Below are 14,728 nucleotides of genomic sequence, written 5' to 3' on the forward strand. Positions count from 1 at the left end.
AACCACAGGGAGGCATCTTTAACACCTTCTCATCAACAAGCCAGAGGAATTTATGCAAACACAAGGAAATCTTACTGTGTCCGTACCATTTCGTAAACACTATGAAGAGCTCCAATTCATTTAGCAGATGCAAATCTGACAGGCAAGCGTTTGAAAATATTACTGTTCTGCTGTGATTGCCATGTGCTTGCTTCTAGCTTCCTTCAGGAGCAGGAATAAGCTTGCAGGAACACTAACCAATACATATTTTAAGAGTAGTTAATAAAGCTCAGAGTCTGATAAAACACACAGTGAGAATACAGGTGTCTGTTTTTCAGTTTGCTGTTTGTACAACAGGTTTAGCTACATTCTTAATAATATGTAAACATTCATTTTCACTTGAGCATCAGCTGAGAGTTTGTACCTAAAGTGGCCGTAACAGCTTAAAATATGTAGTAGTGTCAGCTTTTGTGTCAGAATACATGGTCACAGTGAATGCGGCATTTATATGAAACATCAGTGCAGTACTTCCTGTCCAGAAGCACAAACTTGTTTTTTCTTCTGAAAATCAGCGAATGAAAGAAGGGAAAAATACAAAGAAAACTATTATATCTTATCCCACAAAGGTTGCTTTTTAAAGCAACCTCAAAAGTATATATATATATATATATATATATATATATATATACAGAGTTGTGTAAAAATGAATGAATGAATTATAAGCCTGAATTAAACTGGTAGGTTTTATGGTAGAACATCGAAAGTGCAGGTGCACTTGAGGTCTCTGAAGGAGGAGCAGTCAAAGTCAGCCATGAGAGTTTTCTTTCCGGTCTTCTTGGGAAAAAAGGGCAACTGGATACGTATCCTGTTGCTTGGCCTCAGATTTGGAAGTCTGTGGGAAACATAAGAGTAATACAGAACTGTTAAGGTTAATGTTTAGTTTGTGGATTTGACATAACATTTTATACACAGTAACAACTCACTAGAAGCCTGTTAACTTTGCCAGACATCCAAACAATGTTGAGATATGGTAAAATCTGAAAACTTCAGACTGCTGAAAAGACTTTTACAAAGAGATGACCCTCTTATCATTATTCCTTCAAGGGATTTTGCTGGGGTTACGTTCTTTAGGAAGTCCTGAGGCCTATACTATGAAGCAGGATTTGGGCTTATTCAGGTAACATCAGAGCTAACACTTGTTTTTCAGTGTTACAAAGGTGGTTTGCTTCTCACTGTTGTTTATAGTTATGTAACTTATGCTGCAGACCTAAACCGCTCCAGAGCAGGTTTTTATCAATATTAGCGACACAAGCAACCCATTTGTACTTGTGAATTCAAATTTGATTTCTGTTTTTATATTTAATCTTCAGGTTACTCTCAGACCCTTAAACACTTCCAGAGGCTACAAGTGAAATAATAAAAATTAAATTCTAGATTTTTCTGTCTTAATGACAGAGCATTGACCCATTCACTCACACAGTCAGTATTTTTACTGCCTTTCCCTCTTGGCTCAAAATAAATAATTAAGGTAGCAGATCTTTCACACATACATGCATTTTTCCTCCCCATCCACTAGACCACTTCCAGAGATAGTCAGAGTGCAGTCCGTCAGCATCTTGTTGATTGGGTTCATGAAAACTACTTCAGCAACTGTCCTTTGGTTCAGTCTCACTGGACCATTAACCTGAAAAACAAAAATCTCACTGTTTACTTATTAGTCAGTAAAACAGTGTAAAAATCTTTGCATGTCCAGTTTTGATTCCAACCTCCTTGAAAATATAAACTACAAATTATACCTTCAGCCTCTTTTTTTTACCATTAGCAATGCATGAAAAATAAACATGATAGCTCACATCATATAAAATTACAGATACAGGAGTCACATTTCAATCCTTAATGGACAAACACAAAATTTGGTATAGAGACCAAAGCTGCTGAAGATGAACTGTATAAATAGGAACTGACTCATCATCTATATAGGCCAGGCTCAGTTTGACCTATACCAACTTATAGCTAATTATTTTATTTATTTGTTTTGTGCTACTTTAGCAAGCTTTTATGCATCTAACACGTTTGTGAACAAAAACAACAACAAAAAAACAAAAAGAAACATGTCAGTTGTAGCATTATTTGCTCAAAGTCCTCCTATGGCCAAGAACAGCCTGAAGTAGCTGCTGGCATAGTGGCAGACTTTAGTTTTATATATATATATATATATATATATATATATATATATATATATATATATATATATATATATATTAGAAATTATATTCTATATTTATTTAAAGGCATATAACATAGTTAAGTATAATTATATTATAAGAGTATTTATAGGAGTATGTGTATATTAAGTATAATATATTATTTTATCAACAATCAACAGCAGTCAGCTATGACAGTCACTTCGAACAAAGCAACATAATGATTAAGGGGACACAGAGATGGTAGTTTTTTACTCACTGTGATGGACATAGGAGGATTCAACAGAATGACATCATTCACTGCTAGGTATACGTTTCCTGGCTCCAGCTTATCTGTGACTACAGCTGAAATCTTCATGCTGTCAGAGCCTACCATGTGTTTGTGATACACCAAGAAGGGGACCAAGATAGGAATGGACAGATCTGGAGCAGACAGAGGGAGTGAGAGACGATTATAGTTGTTGCAGTCCCCCCCAGGACAAGTAAATAAAAACACTTGTGAGAAACTCCTCAGCAATTTACCCACCTTTCCCAGGCTGCAGCGTCTCTTCCTTTGTCTCAGTCTGGATGTTTTCAACCGGTGAGCCATTGTATCTCATGGCCTGGACGCTGATATTGATGGACACAGGCCTGGAGGTGCTCTCACTGTTCAGCACCAGCTTCAGACTCACGTCCTGACCGTCCATTGGCTTGGATACCTGCAGCACCACAAATTCAATTCAATTTTATTTATACAGCGCCAAATCACAACAACAGTTGCCTCAAGGCGCCTTATATTGTAAAGTACACAATAATACATACAGAGAAAATCCCAACAATCATATGACCCCCTATGAGCAAGAACTTTGGTGACAGTGGGAACGAAAAACTCCCTTTTAACAGGAAGAAACCTCTGGCAGAACCAGGCTCAGGGAGGGGCGGTACCTTATTCCAAATGGCTGCTTGACATTTACTTAATGCAACTGCTTTCTTTTAAAAAAAAAAACACAAGAAAACTTTTAGACAAAACAGGTAATGGCTTTTATTTTTATTTTTTTAAACTAAAGTCTAAATAAGTTGTGTGGCATTATTTAAGGTTATCGGATTTGGCATAACCATAAAGTACTGTTGGGATTTACGCGGGCGGCACAGTGAGGAGAAACTCAGATTTTTGACACTGACCCTGTTCGTATGTATTTCTGGGAGTTCTTTTTTTGTTAATAGAAAAAATGTTAACAGTGGAAAAAAGGTCACTACTACATTCGTAAAAAGTAGACAGAAAATTCACACAACAAAGATAAAGGTAAATACTAAAATATAATTAAGATCTACTTGAATAGCTCTAAAAATAAAAAGATATATAAGGAACTGAGATGTACCTCTTCAAATCGCATGGATATTTGTGGAAGTGGAAGGATGCTGTCATTTGTATTATTTGTAGTCTTATCCTCTGTGTTGTTCCCTCCCCTTCCTCCATTCCCAGTTTCATTTGTTGTCCCTTCATTCCCAGTTTCATTTGTTGTCCCTCCATTCCCAGTTTCATTTGTTGTCCCTTCATTCCCAGTTTCATTTGTTGTCCCTCCATTCCCAGTTTCATTTGTTGTTCCTCCATTCTGGATTGGATTATTTGTCCCTCTATAGTTCTTTTCCTCTTCATCTCGGCCTTGTGTTGGAGCCAACAGCCTTGGTGGAGATATTCTGTCCGATTTTCTTGGTGTCAGAGAAAATATTCACCATTGTGCCATCAGCTTTACACTGCCAGGACACAAAGAAAGAAACACGATAGAAACCAAAATTTGAAATAAGAAATATTGCTATTATACTAAAGACTGCTCCTCTTTTGGTGCTGCTAACTATGTTATTTGTGGATTTATATAGTACAGCTCTGTTCACTAACCAGCCAGTCAATGCAGTCAGCATTGACCATAGCATAAACAAATGGGGCATCATATTTTAGATTTGTTTCTCCATTCAGGACGGCTTTGACTGAGGCTGGACCGCAGCAGAATACACCTGCAAAAGGACAAGCAAGAAAAGCCATTGGATGAACATTAAATAAAGAAACATGCTTTACTAATACAGAGTAGTTTTTATTCTAACTTCATGGCACTATATATGGAACTTTCTAACCATGGAGCTGCCATCACTAACAGCACTAGATGAAAAGAAATCACACAATCGAATATCACATTCAAAAACAATACTTAAAAATTGTTGGTATATTTACTGACAAAAAATGAATAGTTAAAGTAGGAAGAGAAAAGTCATTAGACAAAGGAAGAAAATCTGAGGAGACAAGAGTTCGTACCATCGCTCTTCTCCTGTGGCGTTGGATCCAGAACTTGCCAGCCGTCATATTTACCATCTTTCCCAGGTCAGTTCGCCTCATCCAGCACTCTAACCAGACATGATAGTTCCTGAAACATATACATGACACAAAATTCTGATGTTGGAGTCAGTGGAAACACAACAGTGGCTTTAAAAACTCGATAACATGGCAAAGAAGGCTGGGTGATTCACTTCAATTCAATTGAATTTTATTTATATAGCACCAAATCACAACAACAGTTGAATCAAGGAACTTTATATTGTAAGGTAAACCTACCCTACCCTAAGCTTGAAAAATGGCACCATAAATCACACTAAGGACATTCTTTCTATTGACAGATTAAAAGCTTTCAGACAAAGTCACCACTCCCAAAGCATACAAGACATACTTTGTAAAACCACAGTGAAGATTAAAAGCCTTTAAGACTTTTGGACACAATTTCATTTGTCCTCTTTTATGCAGTCTGACATATCAAGAACAAGATGGTGGTTGAGAACTAATAAAACAGAAAAAAACAGCAAAACCTTTTGAAAGTCAACCCTGTAGCTCTATAGCGTTTCTGGCGTTTGTTTTTCCAAAACCACTGAAAAATTATTGGATAAACTATAGGAAATGTAAAAAACCCTTTTGTTTTTATTTTGTTATATTTCGCTTTACTTTGGAACTCTTGGAAGAGACCAAGAAGACTTCAGGTTTGTTGTATATAGTGCCTCTCTGTTTTTTAAATTAACCTTATTTAGTTCTGTGAGAAACTAAGACTGTACAATGCTCAGGGAAACTCTCTCTCTCCCTCTGTGTGTGTGTGTGTGTGTGTGTGTGTGTGTGTGTGTGTGTGTGTGTGTGTGTGTGTGTGTACAAAGGAACTGTTCAACTCTTTACCACAGAATTTAGTTCTGATCTGTACCTCTCTCTGTTTGCTTTCTCAATATAAGCCATATGAGCTTGTGTCATCTTACCAGACACTGTCCTTGGTCTCTTTCTCTCTCACTCCATAGTCAGCGTGGTAAACATCAATGATCAGATTCTTATTGCTGTCATGAGCTGACTGGTAGTTGGTGACCACACGGCATGGGATGCCCAGCAGACGCATTACTGGAAATACAAACATTAAAAAAACAGATTTTTTAAAAATGTGATATTTGTCAAATTATACATTAGTTTAGCATCTTATTGTTAAATGTTGTTGCACTGGCCTAGTGATGGTAAGTTATAAGTAAGGAAAAGACAAATCAGTAAACCACTAAAGCTATGGCTTACCAGACTTTTAGTGTAATCCTATATTAGCACTAGAAAATCTAGAAAATTGGCAATTGTAAACAAACTTGAGACTTGCTAGGACCCTTTTGCCTCTACAATTGCCTTTATTCTTCATACATATATTCAACAAAATGACAGAGACATTCCTCAGAAATCCAGAACTGTTCTAATCCACTGTGGTCATATAGCAAGGGACATGGTCAGTGACAACCCTCGGGTAGGCTGTGGCATTTAAATGATGCTCAATTGGTAAATTGGACAAAGTCTGCAAAGAAAATATCCCAGACACCATTGCTCCACAAGTACCAGCCAGAACCGTTGATACAAAAGAGGATAGATGTCATGGTGCTTGTGTTTCAGGTTTAATTAATATTCTTTGATTTATTGTTGCTCATGGGTCTGGTTCTCTTTATGGTTTTCTGCTTATGTTATACTTATAGTTTCTACACTTCAGGTCTCTGCATAGTTTTGTTGTAGTGAGTGATTATTTGAGTTATTTTTTTCCCTTTTATTAGCTTGAAGCCCTTATCCTCTGACGGCTATCATCAACAAGGCATTTCCACCCAGAGAACTGCTGCTTATTGAGTTTCTCATTTAAGGACTTTAAACCTTAGAAATGTTTGTGTGTGAAAAAACATTCCAGTAAATCAGCAGTTTTTGAAATACTCAGACCAGCCGACTGGTAGGATCAACCACGTAACATTTAAAGTCACTTAAATGTGAAGGTTCTCAGTCATCCAGGTGATACAACCTTTCTCTCCAATTCTGATGCAGTTTGAACTTTAGCAGGTCTTCCTTACCATGTCCATCCAGCCATCCTTTCTCCTTTGCTTATCTGATTCAGGGTCGCAGGGGGGCTGGAGCCTACCCCACCTGCCATAGAGTGAGAGGCAGGGTACACCCTGTGAAGGTTGCCAGTCTATCGCAGAGCACCTTCGCCATGTCTATAGGCCATTAAGTTTTTGAGTTGTTGCCCTGTGATTGGCTGATTAAATATTTGGATGAATAAACATCAGGTATACCCAGCAAAGTTGATAATGTATGTAAACTAAAGCACCTGCCATATAAGGCAGCTTATTTCTTATTTCTCATTTCACTTGCCTAAACACATACTGTATATATAACGGATATTTAGGTATGTATTCATATTACCCACCTAAATAGATACTGTATGTAAGTGAGGACTTGCAGAGTTAGTCAGTACCTGAACACATCACTCCTGCAAATACCCAGCACTGTCCATATTTGACTGGGTGGCAGCCAATGTTATACCAACGCTTGAGGATGGGATAGCTGCCAGACCAGTGAGAGGGTATAGTTCCACCCCAGAATGGAGCTGACCACCGTCCCTCCAGGACACCACAGTCATCATTATTGTTGATCTGGAGCAAAACAGGAAAACAAAGGTGAGTGAGTGAGTGAGTTTTGGCTCCCCTCAAAATTACTATAAAGCATTAATTAACAAAAGGTTTTGTTAATTAATGCTTTATAGTAATGCTTTATAATTAATGCGTTATTTTTGTTTATGATGCCTTTTAAATGTTATGTAAAATGCTTTAAATTACCTTCTTGGTGAAACTTGCAGTGCAAATACAGTACATCTGTCCAAAACACATGTATATACATAAATATCCTACCATGGCGCTGACCACACGGCTGATGTAGATGGGGTTACAGCGAGCAGAAACGTCATTAGCTGCATTTGCCAGGTGTTTGGGGTTGACATCCAACATCTTCAGACAAATCTTCATCATGTCCTCTTCAAACTAGGCAGGAAGAGAGCAGCTTATCTTAAACTACAGTGCTGTAGGTTATTCATACTTAATGGCAGAGTCAAAAATAATTGAAGCATTTACATTAACTAATTAATTCTAAAGTAAAATATTAACTTGAAGCAGCTAATATCTAAAAATGCCACTACTCTATACTTAATAATAGCATGTTAATAATGATCTACAGTAGTCTCACACCATATAAATATATGTCTCTTCGATTAAGGAGTTACACCTACAAGCCATTAACAATGGTGACCATCTTTTTTGCGCCTCTACCATACTGAACAATAGAACTCTTAGAATAAAAGACTGATTGGTAAAAACATGATTAATGTGGTACTTTTTGGTGTCGATTTATCAAACCTAGAATCACAAATCCACTAAGCCTACACAGTGTGTGTGTGTGTGTGTGTGTGTGTTTGTACCTGCCCAAAGTCCCAGTTAATAGATGTGATGTAGTTCCCACTTCCTTTGTAGATTATACCACGTTCATTCATCACAAACTCCTGTCTCTCTGTCTCATCCCGCATAAACACTGAATCATCTACAGAGGCGGGAATAGGGATAACCACATGAGACAGACGGATTAATGGATGGATAATAGTGGTTTTAAGGAAAACAACAGCAACAGATGAACAGTGCTGGAGAGCCCGGAAAACAAGTGGGCAGATAGAAAGATAACTTACCAGGACACCAGGGATTGAAGAGCACAACCAGTTCTGCCAACAACGTTTCCTCATCCCTATGTCTGGCGGTTAAGTTGTACTTTCCGATTGGAGTGTCAGCTGGGGGGGTAATGGTCAAATTCAAGGAGCCTGTTGGTGGGTTGGATCCCTTCTCTAGCTCCACTTTCCACATTGCCTTTGCTGATGGCGAACACTGGATTTTGTCTGGCATACCAAAGCATGACTTTGTTCCCAGGTCCTCAGATGGATTTTCTCCTGTAGAGAGGATTCACAGAGATCATAGATGTGACAATACAATACCAACAATACAATACTCTGTAACTACAGAGTGTACATGAAAGACAGACATCATTAACCAGTGTGAGTAACACCTGCATCATTTCCAGTGGTCAACACAGGGCAAATGACTAAATTTCACTGCATGAAAATGTTCCCGAACACACTGTCAATGCAGAAAAAGCATATCTTCAAAACACATAATAGAACAAAATTAATAGACTGTCTTTCCCATTTTGATGGAGAATAGAATAAATGACAGCCAACGTTTAAAAAACAATCATTGAAAGCTACTTAAAACTACAAGAAGGCTTGCCTAAGAGAGTTCAGGCTGCATCGAGGAACAGAGATGGCCATACCAAATACTGATTTTCAAACTCAGAATTGTAAACATTTTCATTTCATTGCTGTATTTCCCAGGAGTGGCTCAAGACTTTTTCACAGTACCCAATGCTCATTTTGAATTTGATTGCAACAGAAGGCTGAAAGACAAACAGTGGTCATATCCAACTGTGCTAACTGGCAAAACACCTTTAAGTAAAGCTTAGTTTATTTATAAAAAGAGCCTTTCACTTATGTGTCATGTCTGGCTTTTTCCTCACCCTTTCAATTTTTGCCCCACCCTCATTGGTTTCACCTGATATTATTTCTCCTGATTGCCCAATTTGTTTTTTTTTTTAAATCCCATCAGCTCATTAGTAAAACCTGCTTTTTGTTGGGAATACCTGATTCTGGTTCCTGTGTTTGGGTCCTCTTTTTAAACTACACTTAACCACATGTAGCCGTTATTTATTATTTAAATTTATATTTTGTATTGATTTTCACAAAATTCTTCATATGTATCCATACAGATCTTTCAAAAATGTTAATGTCAATAATAAAAATAACAGCAACAAAAGAACAGAGAAAACAAAAGTAAGCAAACATGAACAAACTCCTGTTGATACATGGAAATCAATATTAAAACATCTCTTTTATTTACTATAAAGTGTCACAACTGCAAACTAAATATTTAAATTTAAAAAATATAAATTCAAATTATATAAACCAAACATGCACAGTTTGCAGCTATCAATTGTTCAGACTGACTTTCTCCTGGATCAAAACCTTTCCAAAGCTCAAAAAGGGTGCCTTCAATGGGCTTGGAGGTTTTTGCTTTGAGTCCCAACTAGGGCTGTCAGCATTAATCGCGTTAAAATGACGTTAACGCCAAATCCACATTAACACAGCATATCTCCGTTAACGGGTTAACGTGGATCACCCTTTGTGTGGGGCTGCCAGTGTTGGGAAAGTTACTTTTAAAATGTATTCCACTACAGATTACAGAATACATGCCCCAAAATGTATTTTGTAACGTATTCCGTTACATTACTCAATGAGAGTAACGTATTCTGAATACTTTGGATTACTTAATATATTATCATGCTTTTTACAACTACATGAATGTACTATTGCTGTGTGATGTATTACTATTACTGAAGGTTACTCGCCATACCAATACCAACTAGATTTTTAAATCTTAATATAAAATGAGTAACCGTAGGGTGGACATTAGGTAAGGCTGCGCTTTTTGCAACAATCTCGTATAGAAAACTGTTTTATGTGTATATAAAACAGGTCCTCTGGCTAATACGTCAGGTTCCATGTTGAGTTCATAGCCGAAAACTAGCTTTACTTTGTTGTCTGGGTCGACTTTGCTAGCGAGAGACAGAGAGAGGCGTTGAAAGGCTGCTCCAACGGAACTTGTTGTTTTGGAGGAAAACACGAACACAGTGTAGAGTAGAGTCTTAATAGCTTACTTACAACTGGCCAATACTGCCCATGAAGCTACATTGTTTAGGGCTATGCCTGTAACACTGTGCCTATTGCCTTCATATTAAATAATTTTTGAACAATAATTAAAAAAAATATTTCGTCACATCATTATGCGGATAGCAAGTAGAGGTGACATGGGCCGCGAGATTGAGACACAGACATTAGAGCCTTTTAATGCGTGTTTTGTTTGGGTTTCCACTGGTGTGGAATTACCAAGGATAGAGAGGGCATAGCCTAACATATGAAACAGGAAAAGACCGCTGTGTAATCCATTTATTTCAACAGAGTAACTGTATTCTGAATACCACCTTTTTAAACGGTAACTGTAACAGAATACAGTTACTCATATTTTGTATTTTAAATATGCAAAGGTTGTACATTTATTCCATTACTCGACAACACTGCGCTAATACGTTAATTGAGCGCGTTGACACAGTCCAGCCCAACACAAAGGGTGATCCGCATTAACCCGTTAACGGAGATATGCCGAGTTAACGCGGTGTTGGCGTTAATTAACGGTGACAGCCCTAGTCAACAGCTTTGGGTCAGTAAATGTTTGTTCAGTGCCCATCAAACAGCATCTTCTGTACACTTTGGACATATTTTTTATTATAAGGATTTAACTTGAGGCAATCGTGGCTCAAGAGTTGGGCGTTCGTCTTGTAATCGGAAGGTTGCCGGTTCGAGCCCTGGCTCTGACAGTCTCGGTCGTTGTGTCCTTGGGCAAGACACTTCACCCGTTGTCTACTGGCGGTGGTCAGAGGGCCCGGTGGCAGCCTCGCCTCTGTCAGTGTGCCCCAGGGCAGCTGTGGCTACAATGTAGCTTGCCATCACCAGTGTGTGAATGGGTGGATGATTGTGTATAGTGTAAAGCGCTTTGGGGTCCTTAGGACCAAGTAAAGCGCTATACAAATACAGACCATTTAACTTGGGAGGGTTTACATACAATATGTTTGCATTTTTTACAAAAAAACAAAACAAAAAACATTATTTAATGGTGGACCAACCTGTTACTGCTGTAAAGGTGAGTGGGTTAAGATTGGGGTTGAACGGCTGTGTCAGTTCAACTTTCACGGTGAACCGCTGGCCTCGCCTCACAATCAGCTGATCCTTTGAGATTTTTTTGGTGCCATGTTCTGTGTTGTTTGTCTCACAGTTGAGATTCACTCCTTTAAAAACTGCAAGAAATGTAAAATAAAATATAGAAATGTTAACTGTGAACAAAAATATCTGAAAGTCAGGTCACAAAGTGAAGTCTTTATTTTAATAAACTTATTTTTAATGGCATGACACTTTAAAAAACAAACAAACAAAAAATAAAAGAAAAAGATATCTGTAGTCTCCTGATACATTTTAACTTGGTTTCCTGGAAAGATTTGCAACTGAAGGATGCAAAAGGCTTTAAGCTTGCTACACCGATACCTTCTCCATGCTAAAATAGATGAAGATTTTAGTGACCTCGATTCACCTCAAAAAACTGCCTCAGCTTGTCAAAAGTCTCAATTCTATCTAGCAATTTGGTGACAGGAACCCAGGGCAGGGCAGGGCAGGGTGGAGATAAAACTATTTAAACACTGTCATGAGAGTCATCCAAACGTCACAAAGTTGAAGTTACATGTCAGGAAAAATATGCATGGATTGGACATGCCTCAACAGGGCAGAATCAGTGATGAACACAATGCTCGTGTCTCGACCAAACCCAAAGTGTTTTTTCACATTCAAACTTTTAATTTTAATGTTAGGAAACAAGATTTAACAGGTTCTTAGGGTGTTTGAAATGAAAAGTGAATTTATAACTTTTTGTTAGGAGAGATGAAGATTTTTAGATTTCGTGGTGAATGAGTTTGGTTTGGGTGTGTGTGAGGGAGGGAAAAATGCACACACCTGCTTTCATATTGTAGTTAACTGTCTACATTTTGTCACTATTACTCACATTTTTAACAAGGGTGTACAGTAAGAAAAAAACCCCAAAACTATAAACTTTCTTTAGATTTATTAAACTTATAAATCTACAGCATGTAGCGTTCTCCCCTTGGGTAGAGAAATTTATACACATTTTTTTTTACTAAATATACATGAAGGTTGGCCTGAAATACACACTGAAACACCTAAGAGAGGGAATGCATTTAAGGGGCCTCTCCTTAATATCTATACAAAGTTTTGGCTGTCTGTGACATTAAAGTCAGTCTGTGAACGCTTTCTAAATATTTTCACATACATTTTTTTTGCAGTGCCTACAAGTTTGCATAAGTTCATAATTATATTTCTAACACAGTCTCATTGATATCTTAAAATTTTAGATCTTTAATTCAAACAGTTTCCAGAGCTGCTAAATGTTACTTTGTTCCTTCTGTAATAGAATCTCAGTTGCCTTACATCTGTCTGCACTGCACAATTGAAGCCCACAAAGACGATGTGTTTATCTTTTGAAACTGGCCTGTCTTCAATATCGATCTTTTTAAATCTATTAATCCTGAAGCATGTCACTGTATTTGTATACTGTATATTTTATTTGCACCAGTTTGTGCAGATAATGTCACTCGAGTGCCGGAAAATATGGCAACTAAACTTTTTTAGGTTTGAAGATGTTTCTATAGTTCTAAAACAATCTGATGGAGGGTGTCACATTGTGGAGGTGGTCCTGGATGGGAGGCAAAACATCACGCGCACTAATATTTTGATATTTATGATTATTTATAGAATCCTTCTGAATAAAAAAACAAACATAACCACAACAATCTAATATATGATTCAAAAACAACTGCTCTTATGCCGATGTAATGGGCTCTTGAGTATGAAACTTGAACTGATTATGGGGCATCGATCAAATTTAGAAGGTGTTCCAGATTTCCTGAACTAAATTTTCTGCCAAACTGGCCTGAATCTGAAACTTTGGATTAACTTCAACTTGCAAAACATATATTTGAATTTTCAGGTTGACACATGATGACCACAGACATGTTGTCATGTATGTAAAGAGAATAAACTGCAAAAAAATCTGTTTAATGTGACAATGTGAGCTTTTCACACAACATTCTCTGGCATGTACTTTCTGAAGACTGTTGTTGTAAGGCATTCATTTCTATTTGCCAGCACCTGCAAGTAAGATTTCTAGAAACTGGGAGAACTGAGGTCATGCAAGCTAAGTGTATAACACGATTTTATTTTAACTCTATAAAATCTTTGAAATAGGTGCAAACTTTTCTAAAACTCTTTTCAAATGCAATCCTGCTTTTGACAAGACTATTTAACTGTTATTATTTAAATTAATCAATTTAATTTAAAGATATGATGATAAACTTAATGTCATATGTCTAAAAGTATATATGTCTAAAAGTTAATGTACTTACTTGACTGTTTGGGCTCCGATGTCATCTTTCTAGACTTTCCACAGCAGTTCAGGTACAATGATAGGTCTCTGGCTGGGACTCAGCACCACACTGGCAGGTGGTTGAGCCCTGATTTATTTTAAACCGGCTGTCACACCCAGCCCCAGTTCACCCAGTTTACATTACACAAACTAGATGAACCATTTCCTTCTTGTTCAAAAAGCCACCCACACAAACGCACACTAAAGATAATATGATGCTGCAGTGCATTACATTCTTTTTCATTTGAATTATTAGCGCGTTTCTGAATATCCCAAGTGTATTTTATAGTGATATCTAATTTGTGTGGCATAAATAATAAGTCTGGATAAGGCAACATGCTGATCCAGGTTTTTTTTCGCTAGTTCCATCTCTAATTAAATACAACAGATTGTTCATTTTCTAAATGATGATTCTAATTAGAGTCTAAAAGGAGTATGAATTTTAGTGATATGCAACTGAGAGATTGGTTATTAAGCCTAGTTTCATAAAGCTAAGATAACTGTGTTTTTCAGCGCAAGGCTTCAAAATTGGGACTTCATAAAATCAGGTGACATGACAGTGGCATATCCCTTTAATTTGACTAATGGCTGTTCTACAGTAATTATACTATTTTGTGCGCACACCTTCCACACCACCTCCTTGAAACGTAAGCCGATGACAAACTAAATAAATGAAAACCTTGAACACCCTGGGAATGCTTTTCAGGTCATGTCTTGGCATGCATTTGACTTTCATGGTTGAATGTAGTTGTGCATGAGAAAGACGTAACCGAAACATGTAACACTGATTATGCAATAAAATTGCTTAATATTGTATGATGTCAGACTATCTAGTAATTTCTTTGGTTTACGTTTTGTCTCTTGAATCATCAAAAAGGTGTCTGTGCTGAAACTGCGTATGGATTGAAAGTTGGGGTGGGTTCACTTTCCACTGCTTAGAGAGTTAGTCCAACCCTGAAAGAGCTCAGTGTACTGATTTTCATTTGACATTCAATAAGAATCTATTCTGGACTGTGAACCATACTTATTTTCCTGGGAATAAGAGATGGAAAAGTACA

At 37.4% G+C, this 14,728-nt stretch overlaps 1 pseudogene across 1 annotated transcript; it reads right to left on the bottom strand.

Annotated features, from left to right (window-relative positions):
• Positions 1-659: 659 nt before the first annotated feature.
• LOC146518162 (protein-glutamine gamma-glutamyltransferase E-like) lies at positions 660-14,062 on the bottom strand (annotated as a pseudogene). The gene is made up of 14 exons (XR_014873989.1): positions 13,651-14,062; positions 11,308-11,478; positions 8,210-8,464; positions 7,949-8,067; positions 7,386-7,514; positions 6,953-7,130; positions 5,448-5,583; positions 4,471-4,579; positions 4,060-4,175; positions 3,542-3,917; positions 2,710-2,881; positions 2,443-2,606; positions 1,530-1,663; positions 660-871 (listed from the first exon to the last, which is right to left on the bottom strand). The product of XR_014873989.1 is annotated as a protein-glutamine gamma-glutamyltransferase E-like (transcript).
• Between the last annotated feature and the right edge of the window lie 666 nt (positions 14,063-14,728).

The sequence above is a fragment of the Neolamprologus multifasciatus genome, chromosome 5 (genome assembly GCF_963576455.1).
Source record: "Neolamprologus multifasciatus chromosome 5, fNeoMul1.2, whole genome shotgun sequence".
Classification (NCBI taxonomy): Eukaryota; Metazoa; Chordata; class Actinopteri; order Cichliformes; family Cichlidae; genus Neolamprologus; species Neolamprologus multifasciatus.